Source organism: Fulmarus glacialis, unplaced genomic scaffold (assembly GCF_000690835.1).
Source record: "Fulmarus glacialis isolate BGI_N327 unplaced genomic scaffold, ASM69083v1 scaffold17160, whole genome shotgun sequence".
NCBI classification, from domain to species: Eukaryota; Metazoa; Chordata; class Aves; order Procellariiformes; family Procellariidae; genus Fulmarus; species Fulmarus glacialis.
In genome coordinates, this window is record NW_009188564.1 from 48,245 (window position 1) to 60,325 (window position 12,081).

Genomic DNA, 12,081 nt, shown 5'->3' on the forward strand with positions numbered 1-12,081 from the left:
AACTTAATTCCTTTTATCCAGTCAGTGAATGTGAAATTGCAAAGCCGTAGTAACCAAATACGTTTTTTTGTTTTGTATTTAACTTAAATGGGGGAATCAAAGTTTATTTGTGCCTCGCTGGTTACAGATAGGTGCCACTAGGAGACTCTAGTGGTCCTACAGAACATCCTTTCCCAGGTTTTTAAACTTGAGATTTGCTATTAAATCAATTGGCACAGTCACAGTTAATTTGAAGCATCTTTGGTCTGTTTGCCAGATTTTGGTCTTTATATTTAATAGTAAACTCAGTCCCATAAGTGACTGTCTACACACATGGGTTTACACTCAGGAAGTATGTATATATTTTATATATTCCACGCTATCACCTGTAGTCTTCACTTCACTTGATCTAGTTCTGCAAGTATCACATAACTCTGTGTCAGAGTTCATGGGCGTTCAGAACCAGCTTAATTCAGTGACTTCAGTCAGCTAGGCTCAGGGTATCGCTACCCCAAAGAGTGAAATTTGCTGTAGAAATATCAAGTGTGTGAGAGGGTTAAAGCTTTTTGGGCAATTTTGAGATGGAGCAAATAAGTCCTGGGATAGTTTTAAATTGCATGTGCAAATACAGGTGCTTGTTGTTTTGTGGCCGGTGTAATATCCCTGTCAGTCCTGACTTAATACAGCTGCTGATGGAAAAACTCATTCTCAGTGTATTTTTGTCATTCATTTTTCCAAGGAATCAATGAGGTCGTGGCTTTGGTGGTGTCATATTAGGGCAGTTTTACATGCTATATTTCCCAGGTACAAATAAGCATTTAGCAGACTTCTGAAGAAACCAGGGTAATAAACCTTAAAGGGTTGCAGCAGCCAACTGTTTCAGAGCTTATATATTTCACAAAAATAGTGGTTTTGCTACAGAAGGACAGCACAAACCCTTGGAAATGTTTAAATTGTGGCTCATTACCCAGGGCTTAGATTCACTGAAGGACTTGACTGTTGTGGCACCTAAGTTATTGGGGACCAAGGTCCTTAGTCTTCAAAGTAGAATGCAGTATCCTCAGTTTATTGAGCAGTGTAGGAGATTTAGGTGTCTTAGTGGATGATCCAGGAAAAAAAAAACACACAGAGTGGTGGGCTGTCTAGCGAAAACCACTGCGTGATAATCTGTGTAGAGATGTATTTGAAATGCAGTTTCTTACTCAAAGCTGCAATGGGGCATCTGGATCCTTTGTTGTGGTAAGGCATCTTTCCAAGAACTGAGAGGGGTCCCTGCTCTCCTAAAAGGAAGGCACAGGAGAGGTGGCACTCATCTTTTGGGATTGCCCTAACTATTGTTAAGCTATTGAGCTGGGAAATGGAAGACCTAGACTCTGTTCTCTCCTCAGTGGCAAGGTGTTCAGTTTAACATCTCCCGCTTACCCAGGAGGGCATCTCAGCTATAAATGTCTAGGCAGGACTTTATCCAGACTTCCTCTTGATGTTGTGCCACTGTGGAGAGGTGTGAATCTGTAGCCTGTGGGTTTAGGCACTTCCAGGCTTGTTTTCCTGGGTATGGAAATCATGTTCTAGGTAAATTAGAAAGTCATAGAAATGGCCTTTGGCTTCAAGCTTCAGGCAAGCTCTTGAACTTGCAGGATTAGTGCTCTGTTAAGTCATAAATAAAAGCTGTACGCCACTCCGTTGTTGTCATAGGATCTGTTTTCTTTCAGGTGTTCTCACTAAGTTCTTAATAGACCTGCCACTCTTGGTTTACTAGGAATGCCAGGGTTGGCACTTGGATGGTATGTGCTGCAGCTTAGCCTTATGCTTGTAGTTCCTGTAGGCTTTAAGCAGAAGTTTCTCAATTGTGAGAATGTATGAGGGAAAAAGAAAACTACAGGGACTTAAGAATCTTCCAGATCAAAAAGGAGGTGCCTAGTAATGTTAGGTGGATGCACAGGTTTTTGTTTGGTTTGGTGATTGGGTTTTTGTTGGTGTTGCCATTTGGACATTAAGCACTGGTGTTCCTCGAGCCTGACTCCAAACATGTTTGTGGTGTTACGGTGCTGCCCTTTTTTATTTTTTTTTTTTTTTTTTTTTTTTTTTTTTTTTTGGGCTTACGTAGTTTCCTTTAAGCATGCTTTCCTTTAAGCAGTACCGCTGAGCTCTGCTGATTCAGACTGCTTGCAAAAGGTATTCTGCCTGGAGCCTTAGAGTCTGTGTTTCTCCTGTGGTAAAGCCCTAAAGCTCTTGAGTGGGCTGCCCTGTAGAATAATATTTTAAAAAGTTTCCTAAAAGATTTCACGATATGTACAGGCCTGTAGCTCTGTTCTCTCTCTCCCTCTCCCTCTCCCTCCCCCCCTCCCGTCCCCCCTCCCCCCATTATTTGGTTTACAGCATAGCTTTATGAACAGTTGCAGGAACATATGGTGACTGCAGTTACTTATAAGATGTTGTTGAAAGTATGAAAACTGTACTACAGTAGCAGAATGAAAGACTAGAGGAGAGCAGGCATTTTTACAATCATTGTCACTGTAGAATATTGGATTTTTCTACCGTATCTTTCAATGTAATTGCCTTGTCTGAATCTGATACCTGACTCAGCAGATTTTGTAAGTAGGCATTGCAATTATTCCACTGGGAAGCTTGTGTATTAGTTGATAAAGACTGGCCTTACAGTGGTTAAGAAATCCTTGTGTAATGTAGAAATTAAGTAGGAATACTGACGCCTTTAAATAAAAAATAGTTCTCCTGGTCAACAGATTTCCAAAATAACATCAAACAAAACCAACAACCAAAAGCTCTTCAATGACTAGGTGTTGCTCTCCTGTCTTACTGGATTGACTCTCATTGCGAGTTGCATCTTAAAGAAGTCAGGCTTTGCTGTAGCCGGTAGTAGGCTTTCTTATGTCTGACATGATTCGTGTGGCTCAGCGGCCTCTTGTGTGCCTGAATGCCTGTTAAGGTCAGGCTTTTGCTTACTTGTAATCTTAATGTGTTCCTCCTAGTGGTTGTGAAGAGTTCATTTGGACTGATTCTTGTTACATTACCTTAGCACTAAGACAGTCTTCGTGAATACTGTCATGCATTACGGTGTTCTTTCCAACACGCTCTGGGTGGGTGGCAGTTCTGGAACCCACTTTGAACTCAGTGCAAAGGTGGCCTTAGTCCTTTCATCCTATTCTGAAGAATGCTTTGAAATACTGATACAAAAAGAATGTTTTTACGATCTTGTATTATATTCACAGATCTGAATACTTCAAAATCCTCCTGCCTTTGTGACTTTATCTGACTTGCTGAAAGGCTAAGCCACCTTAGCCTTTGACACTTAAAGGTCACACTATATATCTCCAGCTGTTGCGAATTTGATGATGAGTCTTTTTCTAAATGCCAAAGTGCATTTCATCAGAGCATATAGAATACCATGAGTGTATTTCAGAAATGCATTAGAACTCGAGCTGTGTAAACTAGTGATTTGAATCAACCTTCTGATTCTTTTTGAGGGGGAGGAAGAAAAAAAAATTCCTCACGGAACCTGTTCTCCCCCTTCCTCACCTTCAGCTTTCTTTGAAATGACAACTAACTCTGTTACATTTGTGAAAGAAAAGCTTTAATCTCTCCCAGTAACACCATTGTTCTCCTCTCTGTCACTGAGTAATGTTGCTTGCCCTGGCAACCAGATTGGGACTTCAAGAATAGTGGATGATTTCTTACAGCAGTGTAACTGTTACTGCTTGAATTGGAGTTTGTCGTTCTTGTGCCCTCTGTCCCGCTTTTATGGAAACTATCAGAAAAAAAGAAAAAAAAACCCCACCTTTAAAATTGCAAAGCCTGAGGGGGAGGCTGACCTGCCTGTTGCATCAGTGTTGGAGAAGATACAGGGTGTAGTTGCGTTTCTTGGCTGTTTTTGAAAAACTCTGATCCTGGGGCTAACATGCTTTTTCATTGAGACCTAAAAGGACAATAGCGTCTTTGATAGCTGTAGTTGCTGTAAGGTAGGATGAGGCTTCTTACAGGTTTTCAGATGTCCTAGGAAAAAATTATGATTTTTTTTTTTTTTTAACTGGGGCATATTTTCATCTAGATCTCTGTACCAGAATCCTAGCTGCTTGCTTTTATTCACTTTTCTGTTGGAAGCTCATGATGAATAGTCCCACACTTTCATGTAAAATACATTACTTATGTTTTATGTAAATAGGCATTGTATCCAGAACTAGGAAGCTTGTGACTTGCATGTGTTCTTTCCAATATGCTTATTAATGAGCAACACATGATGAAACTTAGACCTTAAATATGAACATTTTTTAAACAGAGGACTTAAACACTTTTGTGTTTATTTCACAAAACGTTAAATAGCTTATTCAAGGATTTGGCTAGTGTGATGAGCATGGTTTCTTCCATCTGTATTAAAAAACATACATTAAAACAGATACAATGTAAGCAGCTGAATTGGAAAGTGTCCATTTTCGAAAACATTAAAGTTTTTGCAATTGCAATTTTAATATCAATTTAGTAAAACGTGATTTTGTCCAACTTCGTTTAAAATTGTCAGCCCAAAAGCAAATTACTTGAGAGTTAAGGATAAAGTCTGGATTTAACAGCATAAAAAAAGTTATATTTCCTTTTTTGTTCTTTTTTCTTCTAAAGAAAATCTGTCATAGCTAAAAGAAAAATGGGGACGAAACTTTTCATTCTTGGAGTTCACAGATTAAAGGACATTTTACTGGAACCTTACTTAAATAGTTATGCATCCTTTCAGCAAGATAAAGTTATTTTGACTTTGCATTATATTGCCACGTCAAAACTTAATTGTAATCATTCCCCTTAACAGGTACATTAATGGGGAACAGCAACTCTAAAGTTCTTGGTACTGAAAAACTTTTCAAAGTACTTAAATACAAACTGTTGTTGAACATAGACTACAAACAGGCATAAGCTACTTTTTCAGTGGAACTAACAAACCTGTAGGCTGATCTTTTGCTTATGTTCTTGGTTGGAGTTAGGAAAGTACTGCAGAAGCTAATAATCTTTGAAAGGGAAAAAAAAAACCCCAAACCCAAAAAGGCTTGTAGTCTTGCAGCAGGGTAAAAATGTTAATGAAACCGTGAACTTCTTAGCTATAGAATCGTTTGGGTTATGACTTCTTTTGCACAGCATTGAATGTCTTGCACTGTCTTGCCGAGTTGACCAGAAGCTTGGGTTGGCTTCTCTAATGACATCTCAAATTCTGTGGGACAGTGCTTGTTATCCAAAATACAAAAATGCAGAGCTGTGCTTGAGAAAGCTGGTCAGGATTTCTTAGCAAGACTTAAGACCAGCTACTTAGTGTGACCAGCTTAACGTATTTTTTTTACCACAAATTAAAGAGAAAATATCTGAAAAGGGAAAAAATACCACAGCTTGTTTATGTAGTTTTCAAGCAAACATGCATAATGCTTTTCTCAATGTTACTTACTTTTTAGAGAAAAGACTATATATTGTTACTTTAAAATTCATTATCAAATAATTTTAAATTTCCTTTTTAATCTCTGTACATCTATGCCAGGTACATGAAGCAAGGCAATTGTGTAAATAAAGCTTGATAGACATTTTTTAAAAGCTGTAGTAGTTATGTCTGAGTATTCCTGAAGTAGTAATTGTGAAGAATGAAAGCTTTACTTCACTAGAGGATCTCTGTGTCTATACTTGAGAAACTAAGACTCCAATATCTGCTTTTCACACTTAGAGGAGTACAACAAAAAGTTAGGTAGAAGAAAAGGTATGTTGGAAGGATCTTGTGATGATGCAGGACTGCTTATTAAAACCTTATTTACTTATTACTCTGCTGCAATAGCTTTCATTAGTCTATGTTCTAACTTTTTATGCAGTGAAGTATGTAATACTTTCAGATGATCAAAAGAATGGAACTTGTTCGTGAATACTCAGAAACTTATTTTTCGGTCCCCTGATTTCCTGATGAGTCTTACAGCTTAGACCCAAGCTCTTAAGACTGTGCTATTATAAAGAAAAGAAATGCGACTCTCTTTGGTCATTAGTTTTCTTTTTCAGGTTGCTTCTTTCTTGAGAAGCCTTGGGCTGAGGAAACAAAAAATGGATTTGATATGCTTGTTTTGAAGGTGATCTCTGAAATTCCTTTATTTCATTTGATTGCTTTTGAAAACAAACGGAGGAGTAGAATCAGCAAGCAGATACTAACCTACCTTGTAAGGCCACCCTCTTCTAGTTACGTGATGATTATAGTTGTATAGCTCTAAAGTGCTGCTGCTATTTCAAGTGGTGTCTTAATGAAACAGGTTATGCTTCTTAGAAACGCTGGCACAAAATCAGGAAATGTAGTGATATATATTATACCAAAGCAATAGTTGTATTTAAAACATTAAGCTTGTTTTTGAAATTGAAAATGTGCACTGTCACGCAGCCAGTGAGAAAGCTTGAAACAGCTGGATACATTTGTACTAGTTTTGCTTTACATTCACTATGTGAAATTACCGTGGGGAATATATACCTTTTCATAGCCAGATACTAGTTAATCTCTGTAAAACTGTTAATGCAGATAAATGTTTTATAAATTAAAAAAAAAAACAACCTCACTTGTTGGTGTTAAGGTTGAAAGTTCCGGCCGCATAGACGTTAAGAAATAAGGACAAGCTTATTGCTGAAGCTAATGTCTGAGGTTTTTTGTCCCCAAGTCTGTAGCTAGCTGGTTGTCTAATTAATGTAAAGTTATCTGGCACTATTCCTGGTTCCATGTGTTTCTTTCCAAGTGGGTCCTTAATTACTTTTATAGGATATATGGTAGTTGCATTGCACAGTTCTTTTTCAAGCTTATACATTTTCCCCAACTTTCTGACACTTTATGCATCTTTTGAAAATTTTTCATAGAAACACTTTCTTAGCTTTGTGAGCTTTGCATATATTGTAGATTTATTTGAAGCTATTAGCATAAGCAGTGACTGGAATAGCCAAAACTTGACCATAAAAGGTCAAATTCAAGCAGCCCATAAGAATTTTCCTGATTTCTACAATGGAAATCATCGAGGGTGTAATTTTGATCCTATTTGAAGTTAATGGAGAGTGTGCACTACAGTTGAAGAATCAGACCACCTGGATGCAGTGATGTGTTGGTTGTTCCATCCCCACACCCCCAAGTCTCTCTGCCCTCTTCCCATGTCTTATGTTTTTATATAAATCAATGAGAAAAATCAACCATGGAGGTGATGGTAGCAATGTATTTCATAATTGCGATGATGTCTAGTTTTTGTGAATTTGGACACACACATTCCCTGTTAATGACTGTTTGAATGTTTTAGTACAGTTTAATCCTTGTTTTGCTTAGAATTCATCAACTGATTCAGGTCAAAAGGGTTTCTTCCTGCAAATTGTCAATCAAGCAGAGGCTACTAAGTTGCAATCAGATTTTTCTGTGTGCTCCTGTTCCTTCAGAGAGCTGGTTGTTGACTCTGTCCTTTATTTTTAGCTTTGAGTGGACACTTCATTACAGGCAATTCCTATGCTATGCCTCCTTATGTCTGTGTATCTTAATGTTTTTCCTACCCCGTCTTCTGAGGTCTGGTCTTTCACTGATCTGTGCGATGCGGTTCCTTACTTTCTAGTGCTACTTCTACATTCAATGCAACCTGATAAACTGTGAAGCCCTAACAGCATTATCATATCAGTTACAACACTGTTTCCTTTTCGTTAATCAGTAAATCTGCATGGCCTACCTAGATCTTTGTTGACAACTACTTGATTAGATTTAGCCTAAATGGCATACCAAAAAATTGGAGTCCCTGTCAAAAGAACATCATGGAAGATCAGATTCCATCTAGAACAGCTGAGCAGAATGCTCTGTACATGGATTTTCTGCCTAATGGTGATTTTTTTGCCTAATGTCTGAAAAGGCATACTGCTTGCTCATATGGACAATGTATTGTAATCTCCAGTGTTACCTAGAGATTTAAAAATAGTTGTTTCTTATGTTGTGACCTTCATAAAGTCTGAAGAGAACTTCTAGTTTTGCTGGGTTTATATGGGATTTTGGTTTCAGATCCGGTTTTGTAGTCATCTGAATACAGAATGACTTAGAATAAATTATAGATGCATTATTTTTGAATCAATCAGTGTGTAATCCTACTGAAATGTTTTTGAAATTTTTGAGAGGTTCCACCTTTGAATAGTATGTAAGAGCACATCCTGAAGAGCAAAGCAAGCATAGTGGTCTAGTAGTCCAAGTAGAAGCCAGTACTGAGTTTGCAGGATGTTTATTAAGAAAAATTTCCTTTAAAAAAAAAAAAAGGCAGCTGTAAATACTTTTCATACAGCCTTTTTATATAACTTCAGGCATCCGTAGGGTGGGTGATCTGTTAGATCTTTTCATTGATATGTTTATCTTTCAAGACAAATACAGGATTCCTGAATGGTGGATGGTTCCTACTTGGATGGTAGGAGGGTAGAAACATTTTTAATAAATATTTTACTCTTAATTTAATTATTTCTTGTCCCCTTCCTACCATTTGATCCCTTGTTACTCTTCTGGAAGCAGTGTAGAAGCCCTGTTGATTTTTTTTTTTTTTTTTTTTTTTTTTTAAAAAACCGGCTTAATAAATTCCTCCAAATCTGCAGGAACCTCTCCCAACTTCGCAGAAAGTGTGTAGATTTTTTTTTTTGGCGTATCATGGAAGCATGCTGTGATCGGAGATTGTTCCTTAAAGCAAAGGAGAACATAAACCTGCAAAGGAACTTCAAAGTACTCAGAGACTGATTTGACTTGAGCAGCTATGATGTAGTTTCATCACTTATGAAAGAGGTTACATGTTTTAATAACAATTAGTTAACCTAGCTTTTTTGCTAGTTTTAGAAAGTTGTTCTGGCATACCATTGTTGTGGTCGTTAGAATCTAAATTTCAGTTTTCAAGTTTGAATGTTGCTTGCAACTAATTTTCCTTTGTTCCTATGCATTTAAGTAGAGTAGTTCTCTTCCTGCTAAAGATCTTTTTGTATATGCATACAAAACAGTCCTCTTTCCTTAGGGTCCATGTGAAGAAGCTGAGCTCTTAGGTTTTCCATTATCATGATGAGTGGAAACATTTCTCTGTAGCTTAGAATTTACTTATCTTGAACACGGGAAGCAAAAATTAATGTGTATTGCTTTGGAAGAGTTTGTTCTTATCATTGTCTGCTTGTCTAGCATGTATGCTTTTTCCTCTTTGGATATATTTTTGGTATATTTTAGGATTATAGTTTTCTTTTTGTTGTTGCATTACATGTGATGCATTGCGGTGAATACACAGTGATCTTTCTCCCTGTGTTTCCGACTAATTGCATCAGTCTCTTAACGTGAAGGACGGTAGAGAACGTTATCTACTTCACGCTAGTAGAGGCTTAGCTCACTGACTTTTTAAATGGTGCTGATGACTTGTCTTGGAAGGCGTGACAGAAATGCATAGTGTTATTGTGTGTACACTGAGTCCATTATTTTTTCCAGCAGTAAGTGTGTTAGTAAGTTATTTTTAATAATCTTACCAGGTTCATGGCCTATTGCATTTTGTCCTGTTGGCTTTTAATTGCTTCAGTCGATACTATTTTGTGCTGTGTCCCAAATCTGTTCTCAGTGGATGATTTCCTAATGTTCATTTCATCCACGAGCTCTTATTTTTTCTGTAGTCACTAACAGAAAGGCCTGGCTTGAGGAACTTCACTGATAACATCCTTTTAGCTCTTTATGTCTTTCCATAACCAGTAACTGTTATCCTTTCCTTAGCAAGTTTATCTACTCTGCATTTCTCCTAGTAATCACAATCTGTTCCATTTGAACTAAGTTTTCAGTACCATATCATGGCTGTGAAATCTAGCTGGGTTGAATGAATTATATTTTCTTGGTACTAAAAAAATCAGTTATTTTACTGAAGAAAGCCTGCTAAGTTTGTTTGGTACTCTCTACTTTTGATTAATTTTCATTTTACTTGATTTTTTTTTTCTTTTTTTTTCTCCCATGTCTTTTACTTTTCTTAAAAGCTAGGTTTTAGGTCTTTTGTACTATCTATTGATAGCAGGCCGGAAAGGCTTACTATTGAGAGGTGCTACTCTGTTTTCATCCAACAAATTACGGGTCTAAGGCATGTTACTGTATGTACTAGTTTCACAACTCTATTCTCCCTGGTTTGGGGGAGAACAATAAGCTTTCTTAAAACTGAGAGGAAAAGAATAACTTCCCTTTTTCATTCTCTTATTTCATCAACATTCCTCCCTTCGTGATGTACCAATGTCCATTTGTTTCCTTGCTAGTGAAAATGCAGGCAAATAGCTTAATTCTTGGGGTTGAGACTAAAAGTAATCTTAATTTAGTCCTCATTGTATAGCTTCACTGGTTCTTCCCTGTTTGTGGCTGAAGAGGCCTTGCTACTTGCTTTGCTAGTATCTTAATTGTTTACTCTTGGCAAGCCTTTGTTGGGACAGCTCTTAATTGACCAGTGCTTTTTTTCTTCTCGTAGGCAGTCTCTTCCCTTCACCATTGATATCCTTTCATTCAGCAAGGAGAGATTCCAAATAAACAGTTTATCTTCTTTGGGCCTTCATATAGTTCTTGCATCTTCGATTTAAAAGAGGTGCAGTGGGGAAAGCAGCTTCCTTCTTGCTCAAGTCCCTTGTCTAGCTTGCTGAAGTCACAGCTTCACTGATTTACTACAGTTTCCCCTTTAACATTTAGTTTCTGTTCCAAGTGACCAAATCCTCTATGTTAGCTTTATTATTGAATAAATTGCATTGGAAAGTGTCATTTATTAATCCCGAAATGTTGTTGTTTAAAAAAAATTCTTTCTACTGGGTAGCACGCTCTGTCAGGCTTTGCCCTTTAATTGATAATAGTAATTATATCTTGGAAGTTTATCCCCAACAGTAATTTTTGTTCTTATGACATTAAGGATCTTTATTTCCAAGTAATTGCACATCAGACTTGAGGGGTTTTACTAAAAGGTCTTAACTGCTGTCCTTTCCAAAAACACTTTTTAAACCGGATTCTGGCCACATTTAGAATAAAACTGTTTGCACTGTACTAATCACTGAATAGTAGATTACTATTCTTTTGCTTTACATAAGAAGAGAATGTCTTCGAACTAACACTCTAATTCCCAGGGGTTTCTTGAAAATGGTCCATCCAAACCATTTATTGCTGGGAAGGATTAAGAAACGCCATCATCTTAGTAGTCTGATTTTTTCCTTCTATTTCTTATTTTTCCCCTGACCGTGGTAGCAAATAGTTCTTCCCACAACATGCCTTGTTTTCTTTGTAAAGGAAAAAATCTTCAAATCTTAGGCTCTAGGAGAACCCTGCAATTCTCTTTCTGAAGGACTTGAATCTTAGGAAGCTTGATAACTTTCATGTTTCCTTTGTTGGAGGAAGGGGAAGGGAACAGAAATCTCTATGTAAGTAGTCCTTTTCCAGGTTTTTAGTATATATCTGCAAAGCTTATTCTTGGGCTGAAGTTCCTTCCCCTTTCCACCTGCCTCCCCAAACTATCTCCCTTTAATACAGTGAGTTTTCTACATACAAAAAGCAGCACAAAGTTGTAACTTTACCTTGGTTGTTGGATCTTGTTTAGCCTAAATTAATTCTGCATTCTTAGCTGTTGTGATGTTAGTGTCACTCATTTGAAACTCTGTTTTTATTTTCCATCTCTTCCTATAGGATACTTCTGTTAATTCATTTCTTCTGGAATAATGGGCAAAATAGAACATAAAACCTGCATTGGTTTATCTTCCTCTTTTGCTAATCCAGAAACTCAGTTGACTTTATGGAAAGTACCTGTAGTAAGAAAGACCTTTATCAAACATCTGAAAGCACTGGTAATAGGTGTAGCAGCCTCTGCCATTGGGGGGGTATGCAGGGGTGTGGGTGTGGATGTGTTGGAAGACCGTGGGCAAAAGATTTAGACTTCTTGCCTTTGTCTCAGCCTGTAAGATAGTGAGAACAGTACCTACCTCACAGGTTTTTTGAGGCTTGGTTCGTTAACTTTTTAAAATAATGCTGATGGCCTCTGGAAAGTGCTACAGAAGTGCATGGTGTTACTGCCTGCAGGCTGAATACCATTGTTTTTTCTGGAAGTATATAGGCCTGCCACAGTT

General features: G+C 37.5%; 1 protein-coding gene across 1 annotated transcript in view; it reads left to right on the plus strand.

Moving 5' to 3' along the window:
* The window catches only part of LOC104077806 (PH-interacting protein), a gene marked incomplete at its 3' end in the record, with an annotated part of 60,210 nt that overhangs the window by 38,817 nt on the left and 9,312 nt on the right, over positions 1–12,081 (plus strand). The window lies entirely within an intron of this gene.